General features: G+C 38.0%; 1 non-coding gene across 1 annotated transcript; it reads left to right on the top strand.

The window, feature by feature from the left end:
* The first annotated feature begins 1869 nt into the window (after nucleotides 1-1869).
* Nucleotides 1870-2067, top strand: LOC113463332. Its single transcript, XR_003387429.2, has one exon. It is a non-coding gene; the product is annotated as a U2 spliceosomal RNA (small nuclear RNA).
* The last annotated feature ends 7691 nt before the right edge of the window (nucleotides 2068-9758 follow it).

Genomic DNA, 9758 nt, shown 5'->3' with positions numbered 1-9758 from the left:
TCAGGTGCAAAGAAGAATTGACAGTAAATTGCAGCCATAAAACAATATACTCTTACATAGAATATGCAAAGTAATAACAGTGAATCGAGGACCTATTATAAACTGATTAATGATATGAATAACATAAGCTACGTTAGGGTAAATAATTGTGAGATATACAAGACCACCAACTAATTGTCACAACTCACAAATAGTATCAAAAAGAGGAGTTCCATTGGTGGGTGTTAATTTGGCATGAGTCTCAAGAGGTATCGAAGTAACCTTGCTATCTATTAATCCATCTCTAGAAATAAGATAAGATGCATATTTGGCCTGTGATAAATAATATCCATTAGAGTTTGATGCAATTTCAAGGTCCAAGAAGTAACTCAGTGATCTCAAGGCTTTCATTTCAAATTCTTGAGTAAGACATTGCTTGAAACAAACCTCTCATCTCCTCACCAACTTTTAAATCATCCTGCCCTAATCTTTTTTTTTTTCGGATTAGATATCCAATTGTTAACAAAATAAAATATCATGTGCATTGGAATCGTCACTCCCTGAACCTAGAGCATAATAGATGTCGCATGTCTGTATAGTGGACCATACAAGCATACAAGGCTACAGATCATATGAAAATAATAATAATTTTTAAATATTTAATTTAATCAAGAACTTATTCAAATTGTTCTTACAATAGTTCTAAAGTGGCATAAGTCAACATTTGCTAACTATAAATTAAATAAAATATTCTAACTAAAAACTTCAATAACTAAAAGTATCTTCTAAAGAACTAGCGCACTCTCCAAGTTCCGAGCAATTATGAATCCGGATCTGTAAAACAGAAAAAACATAACAATGAGCTATACTAGCTCAATAAGCAACATGACATCCTAAAGTGGGATCAAAACATGTCAAATAATTAGTTAAAAGCACAAGATATTGATTAAAATTAAATCATTTCTCGAATAATGCATATTTCTTTTTCAAGTATATTATTGTTTTCACAAAGAAATACCATAAACAAAATATTAAGCTATGACCACGTAACCTAGTGGCATGGGTTACAATGCATAAAGTGTCAAACGCCATTATTATTGAATAAAATAGTCTTATCAATTAATTATCATTGATCAATAGATAGGATTAGACCTCTCTGATTTTTTGATTTTTTAAATATGTAAAGATATCTTAAACTTTTCTCCTCTACTTCTTCAACCAACCAATCAAATTAAGGATTGACTGCTCTCTTTCTTTCTAGGTCTCATAAAATATTATTTATTTTTGCTGGATACACTCTACCCAACTTATTGATTACTCTTTTATAATTTTGATATTAAAATGATAACTGATAAATAAAATATAAATAAAATTTCATCATATGGTAAGTGAGCTTACTTTATTGAAAGAGCATATTGTGAATTATAAGTCAACTTTCAAGCCAAACAAACAAATAACACTGACATAACATCCATACTTGCTTTTGCTAATAAATTTACCTTATTGAGAGAGCATGGCATTTAGTTTTTATATCTATTTTCTCAAAAAACAGCTCCCTTTATAATCTTGAATTCTGTGTATCTTTTTTGCATACAGCATGTTGATAAAAAGAAAGAAAACTATTTCTTACATATTTCTTTTCTATAGATTGGAATCATAGATCGCATTAGAACTTAAATCTCCTATTCGAATTAAGTTTATTATACAATATACACATGCACCTATTCTATTATATGGTATGAACTCCTCCAATACGTCTCTTTGTGAGGCTCATCTACTATCTTGATATCGTGAATTCGGAAGAATCATTTTAGTCCCATATCGGCTGGGAGGACAAGTGGAAGCTGCACCGGTCCCGATAAAAGACAGGCACGGGTGGCAGGCCAAATCATACCTTTCTCGGCCTTTTGGCTAAGATCAAGTGTAGTATCTGTTCTTATCAGTTTAATATCTGATACGTGGGCCATCGGCCCACCATGATATTAAATTAATTTTTTGTGGGGAAGGGCCCATAAACAGTGGCTTGCCACTGGGGTCCTTGCGTGTCGCCCATGCGTTGCACTACCGCACGGGCGTGGCGCACCCCTACCAAAACTATGGCTTGAAGCTTTTTTGTGATTAGGAACTGTGCTTTTTTGTGATTAGGAATTGTGAGTGCAGGCTGACTGCGGTTTTGAGCGCTGGGTGAGAGAATTGGGTCGAGAGATGTTTTTCAAGACAATATTTGTGCGATGTTTTTCAAACTATGTATGTATTTTGGAAGGTGAATAGAGGTACTGACTGTATCACCTTCTTTGTTGCTCATCACTTTGGAAAGTTTTTCTGGACCTCAGATGTACATGTTCCTCCACCATTGTGAAGCGTTTTGGCTTTTGATTCTGTAGGCAATGCTCATGCGAGATTAATATGAACTGCCGGTATATTCAAAAAAAAAAGAAAAAAAAGAAAGAAAGAAAGCTTCTTTATTCTATCGCTGACAGGATCTCATCCTTTTTATTCTGTTATGAAAGAATTTGTTTGAAGATAGAAATAACATAATTTAACACGTTTTGGATGAGTAATCTGCTTATCTTGCTTCATGGGTATTAGAAAATCCTTATCCATGCAAGCCTTAGTAGTGCACTTTAGAGATGCCCTTCTAAATAACATTTGATCCTTCTGCCAAGGTGGTTCCTTTCCCAGCTTAGAGTTAAGACCACACCATTCACGTTTGTATTCCAAGTTCTCAGCAGCTGTCTTCAGCTGAAAGGTAGGTCAATAGCCACTGATGCAAGTGAGAATGGAAACACATCCTTGCTACAAGTTGCCCAAATGACTCCATCATGCGACGTAAAATCCATGATATGAATGGATTCACATCCAGGTGGATAGGTCTTAGTGAAGATATTTACAACTTGGTTAGCGGAGGAAATAGAGCGTAACTATACAGCACCACAGTGAATGTGTCAGCGAACGAAGTGACAATTTGTTTTAATATATCTAGTACATTCATGAAAAATATGTCATGAGTACCAATATCATGATGAGTGGCTCGCATACCTCAATAGCTTGTAATTAGTCTTGGTGATGGACTTGAAAACAACATTATGCTTCTTACTATGCCAAAAAATAGGAAAAGTCACCCAAAAGAAAACAATAACCTGCTGTAGAGCATTTGTTAGTAGGATCACTAGCTTAAACAAGCATTAGAGTAAGAACTAAGGTGCAAAGAAGAATTGGCAGTAAAATGCAACCATAAAACAAAATACTCTTTACACAGTATAGAATATGCAGAGCAACAACATAATAAGTGAATCGAGGAGCTATCATAAACTGACCAACGATATGAATAGCATAAGCTATGTTGATGCGTTCGCAAAACTACTCTCCCAAGTGCAGGAGAATCGCACAAGCAGTAAAATTCGGGAGTCCGAGGTTGATTCCTCAGAGAGTGGTCAATTTATTATCAGTGTAATTTCAGATGTAATTTTAGATGGCTTTTAGAAGTTTAGATAAACTAATTAATATATTAAGTTTGATAATATGGAAATGGCTAGGGATCCGAAATCTCCCTTGACAATATTACTTTCAACAAATAAACTCGAAGATTCTCGATTAAGGATCAAATAAATAAAATAGTTCTAATCATGGAATATATCGATTGAATATATGAACTCAACTTCTAAGCATTCATCGTGTCGGTTATGTCTACGACAAATCAAATATCGGAGCAATTCGTGCATCAATAAATATAAACCATAACAAATCTATCTAATAAATAAATATGAGAGAATCAGAACATATGAAAAGATGTAAATCACTTGAAACCAAAATTCAGAGTTTACTTCATGAGAGTAATAAGTCAAGGGTTCTTCCATCTCCTTTGACCAAGGGAGTTAGCCGGCCATTGACATGAAAATCTCCCCTCTTCTTTTCTTTTTGGGAAAATTAGAGCTTCCTCTATTTTTTTCATGGGAACCAGAACCAACTTGAGAGAGCAGAAGATCCTTGGCTCGCTGACTCCCTTCCTATTTATGCAAGGAAAACCTCTCCAAATTTCAAATAAACTTCCTAACAAATCAAAATGGACCCTTGAATTTTGCTTGGAGTGGGCGGTCGTTCGAAATGCACCTTCCGGCTGGCCGCGGGATAACCGGACGCAGAGGAACGAGGCAGACGATTGGGAATGGAAAGGTAGCTGAGACGATCGCGAATTTGAAAGAAGCACGGATGGGTACCGAGATGCTCGCGAACGGGAGATTTCACGCGGACAGCTGGAATCTGGATGAGATGCGGGACCTGGGATGCCATCGCGGGATGCTGGGAGTTGCGTGAGACGGGCGGAAGAAGAGGATTGCACGCGGACGGCCGGGAAGAAACTAGGATGCGGATGGATGCGGATCCGAATGCTTCGTGTGATGCTAGACGCGCTGTGAATGGACCGATGGATGGACGTGGAAACCTTTGAGAGATCGCGAACTTTGAAAGCTGCAGACTCGGACGCGGAAGGGAGTTGATTGCGGGAGCTGGGATCGGTTGGAATGCGTGGGAGCTGAACCGGAAGATCGAGATGTGGACTCGGAAGCGAGCTGATCGTGGATGCTAATCCGAAAGCTGATTCAGAAGGAGATCCGAGAGGAGCTGGACGCAGAATCGTGGGATCTCGGATGTGGGTCCATCCTGGATGGCAAGATACGGAAGAGGAAGCATGAATCATTGGGCTCCGGAAGAATGAAGCACTGTTTCCTTCTTTGGGCCACAAAAAGATGGGAACGCGGAGACGCATGGAGGGCGGATCCAACATGGAAGGAAACTGAGATGCTTGGGCTCGCGGATGGTGAAGATCACTGATGGGAAGGGTATGCTGTTGCTGCATGTGGCTGCACTTAATCTGCTAATGCTCCTTCTAGTGTGCAACTGGGGGCTGACCCCATACGGTTGGCTGTTCACTGCGGCGATGCATCTTTTTGGACCCAATGTACATTTCAGCTTTGATTTTACGATCACCTGCATTCAACAAAAATATAATATTAAATCGGCAATTTTATCATTATCTGTTAGCAATAATACTAATTTAAGCGGTATGTAGATCGCACTTTTGTACTTTGATCACACCTTCCAACTAGCTTATTGCTAATCTCTAGCAATCAACGAGCAAATAATAAAATGAAAGTGCAAAAGGTGTGGTTTAACCTATGACTTTTTATTGAAGCTAAAGATATAAAACTAAGATATGTATCTACTTTCGTAGGAAATCACGATTGCACTTAGCACGTGCAATAAGTCGTTAAACCTCTAGGTTACCTTAGTGGACGAGTATTGTCTCGTGAGGGTTTGCAGAGATGTTACCCATAAACATCATGAATGATATGACATAATATGAGATCCTAATAAAAATGTGAAATAAACTCTAAGCTAATACACATGTAATTAATTAATATATATTTTCAAGCATGGCAACTATCAAAGCAAGAGAACATATGAAAGTGTAGTGTGCATAAAATAGCATGACTTTCTCAGAGTACTAATACCTCCACCACAACAGGGCAACGCCCGAGTTTTAGGTGCACTACTCAAGTTCACAAGTGTTTTCTACAATTTGTTAGAACCTGATCCATCAAATTTTCAGAATATCAAATGTTGTCTAAATTTGTCAAGAATAGTTCGCATGTAAAAAAGGAACTATCAATCCCAACTAAACAACCCGGATTCACAGAGGTCCAATACAATGGAGTCAAACCAGCTATTACCACATGTCACGGGGTTCAGTCTGACCAACCATTCATGCTTATTTTTATTTCATTTTTTTCAACACATATGATGACTACAGCTGTCCAACCCCATTAGGCTCTTGTAAGGTTCAGGTAGCGAGCTTTCAGCCAATGACCCCCGATCCAGTTAGCTCAAGACATTACCTGAAACACCCCTCGGACTTAATTACTCGAACCAGACTACGCCACGAGGCTAGACTTGTCATCATAAGGATTTTTTTTAATAATAATTATGCAAGAAAAGAGAAGGTAGACTGAACCATATAGATATTTTTATTAAATACGTGACTGCATCGTGACTATAGGTCAACCAAGGTCGAATCATAAGGCACCTAAGTAATCTAGTCGGGATATTCAACCTCTATCTTTATGTGAAAACCAAATCATGAACTTTATGGTACGAACAAGGATACTCGTACTTCTTTTACGGATAAGGCTAACAAAAATGCAGTTAACAAATGTGAACTCCTGAGGCCTTCCTATTGTCATTAAGTACATCTGCAGGGATCTAATAATAGTTTTCTGATCAGTCATAGTATGTATGTGTTCCTTGCCTTAATAGTCGCACAAACTCAATATGAAAATACATGTGCATTTGCTCAGAAAAGAAAGTAATAGAATAAATCAAATGCAAAAAACAAAATCTCTCCTTTTTTTCATTCATTTTTTTTTTGCAAAATATTTTTCTCCCCCCAACTTAAACATTGCATTGTCCTCAATGTACTAGATACAAGAAAACTATATATGAGAGACAATAGAGAAAATAATATGTGAGAGAAGAGGAATACTTTGAGCTGTTGATATCCAGAAAAGAAGACCTACAAAATAAGAAGAAAACTAGAAATAAAAAAATAAATAATTCTAACTAATATACACATACCTTTGCTGTAATGCTCAGTCATAAGAAGGCTCCTCCAAGGAAAAGGAGTTCTCTTCATCTGCAAAATTCTCAAGAAAAGATTTTAACTTGTGTCCATTTACCTTAAAAGTATTACCATCCTGCGGACTCTCAATCTCAACTGCCCCATGTGGAAAAACAGTTTTTATAATGTAAGGACCTGTCCATCTCGATCGCAACTTACTAGGAAACAGATGTAAGCAGAAATCGTATAAAAGAACTTATTGCAGGGTTTAAATTTTTTTTTCAAAATTGATTTATCATCATTCAAAAGTACCTGCGTAGGACCAAGAAACCCCCGACAAGAGTAGGCCAAAGAAGCAAAGGAATGAGCGCCTCGCCTTTACTCTAATAAGGGCGTTAGCGCATCCGTTTTCTTTCGTATCGCTAGGCGCTCACGTTTTTTGGTAAGATCTTCATTCGTTCTTTGCAAATTTTAGCATATCATAAGCATCTCTGCGAATCTCGTTAAGCTCGTTCAATTGCAATTTTCTAGCTAGACCGACATCATGTAAATCAAAATTCAATTTTTTAATTGCCCAATACGATTTATGCTCTATTTCTACAGGCAGATGACACGCTTTTCCGTAGACTAGCCGGTAGGAAGACATGTCAAAAATGGTTTTATATGCAGTACGATAAGCCATAATGCATCTAATAGTTTCAAGGACCAATCTTTTCGTGATGGATTCACCATTTTCTCTAAAATACGCTTGATCTTCCTATTGGCTAACTCTACCTGACCACTAGTTTGTGGATGATATGGGGTAGCAACTCTGTAAGTGACACCATACTTTTTCAATAAGGTCTCGAAAGGCTTATTGCAAAAGTGCTTTCCACCATCACTAATTATGACCTTAGGCATCCTAAATCATGAAAAAATATTTTCTTTTAAAAACTTCAGGACAGGTTTGTGATCATTGGTCCTACAAGCGACAGCCTCTACCCATTTGGACACATAATCAACGCCGACTAAAATGTACTCATATCTAAAAGATGGTGGGAATGGGCTCATAAAATTAATGCCCCAACAATCGAAAATCTCGATAACAGTAATAGTTTGAAGAGGCATCATTTGCCTACGGGTTAGACTTCCAATACGTTGACATGGATCAACATGTCCTGCAGAACTCGTGGGCATCTTTGAACATAGTAGGGCCAATAGAAACCACACTGTAAGATCTTTGCAGCGGTTTTCTTAGAAGCAAAGTGTCCACCACAAGCATCAATATGGCAGAAACAGAGTATGCTTTGTATATCATGATCTGGTATGCATCGTATGAAGATTTGATCATTACAATACTTAAACAAATATGGTTCGTCATAGTAATAATTCTTCACCTCGCGCAAGAAAATTTTTTTATCTATCGACCTCCAATGCTCCAAAATTCGGTTTGTAACAAGAAAATTTACAATATCAGCATACCATGGCATAGTAGAAAGTGCAAACAACTGTCCTTCAGGGAATAAGTCCTTGATGGAAAACTGTGACACCAAATCATGAAAAACTAGCCGTGATAAATGGTCAGCAACCACATTCTCTACTCTCTTTTTATCTTTGATAGTGATGTCAAATTCTTGGAGTAGAAGTATCCATCGTATTAAGCGTGGTTTGGCTTCTTTCTTATCCAGCAAATATTTTAACACTGCATGGTCCGTGAAGATAACAATAGGAGAACCAAGGATATAAGAGTAAAATTTGTCTAATACAAATACTACTGAAAGCAAGTCCTTCTCGATGGTGGTGTAATTCATTTGAGCATCGTTTAAGATTTTGCTTGCATAGTAAATGACATATGGCTTATTATCCTTATGTTGTCCTAGGACAGCTCCTATCGATATAGTCGCTAATGTTGCACATGATCTCAAAAGGTAGTGACTAATCGGGTGGTCGCACGATGGGTGCAGTGCTAAGCCATAGACTTCAACTTTTCGAATGCATCTTCGACAGGTTTCAGTCCAATTGAAACGGTGTATCAAGGGATAGGAGGTTATATAATGGTCAAGCTATGACACTAAAGTCCTTGATGAACCTTCTATAAAATTTGGTGTGACCCAAAAATGATCTAACATCTCTAACCATCTTGGTGCAGGTAGCTTAGCGATTAAATTGATCTTAGCTCTATCAACTTCCATGCCCTTCGATGAAACAATATGTCCTAAGATAATTTCTTTTGGCACCATGAAGTGGCATTTTTTCCAATTCAGTATCAAATTCTTTTCCATACATCGAGTTACGATTGCTTGTAATGTGACAAGCAATCATCAAATGAGTCGCCAAAAATGGAGAAGTTGTCCATGAACTCTTCCAAAACTTCTTTGAGCATGCATCTTTGAATGTTGCAGGTGCATTACACAACCCGAATGGCATCCGACGGAAAGCAAATGTGCCAAAAGGACAGTGAAGGTAGTCTTCTCTTGATCTTCTTGTGAAATCTCGATTTGGTAATATCCAGAATAGCCATCGAGAAAACAATAGAAATCGTGGCCGTGCAACTCTCTCCAATACTTGGTCTAGGAAGGGTAGAGGGAAGTGATCATTTCTTGTGATCAAATTCAGCTTTCGGTAGTCGACACACATGCGCCAACTCATTGGAACACGAGTTGGGACTAGTTCACTTTGCTCATTCTCTACTACTGTCAAACCCGACTTCTTAGGAACGGCGATTTGAGTAGGGCTTACCCACTTGCTATCGAAAATTGGGTAAATAATACCTACGTCAAGCAACTTGAGGACTTCTACCTTAACCACATCCCTCATCGCAGGATTCAACCTTTGTTGCATTTGCCTTGTGATTTTGGCATTATCCTCCAAATATATCCGGTGCGTGCAAATTAAGGGGCCAATCCCCTTCAAGTCGGCAATAGACCACCTTAGGGCTCCTTTATAATTCTTTAGAACTTCAAGTAATTTTCTTTCTTGGGCATGATCAAGATCAGGCGAGATGCTTATAGAAAAAGTATCCTCGGATCTAAGAAAGGCATACTTGAGTTCCTTCGGTAAGGGTTTTAACTCGAGCTTAGGCGCTTGTTCATGGATTGGTACTATCTTTGCCTCTCGAGGTGGCAACTGCTCAAAATCTTCTACTTTTGGTCTCCAACCATTGATCATCATGGCATTCGAACTGTCC

Source organism: Phoenix dactylifera, unplaced genomic scaffold (assembly GCF_009389715.1).
Source record: "Phoenix dactylifera cultivar Barhee BC4 unplaced genomic scaffold, palm_55x_up_171113_PBpolish2nd_filt_p 000352F, whole genome shotgun sequence".
NCBI classification, from domain to species: domain Eukaryota; kingdom Viridiplantae; phylum Streptophyta; class Magnoliopsida; order Arecales; family Arecaceae; genus Phoenix; species Phoenix dactylifera.
The sequence above is the reverse complement of the archived record's forward strand: the minus strand, read 5'-3'. Positions and strand labels throughout refer to the sequence as shown.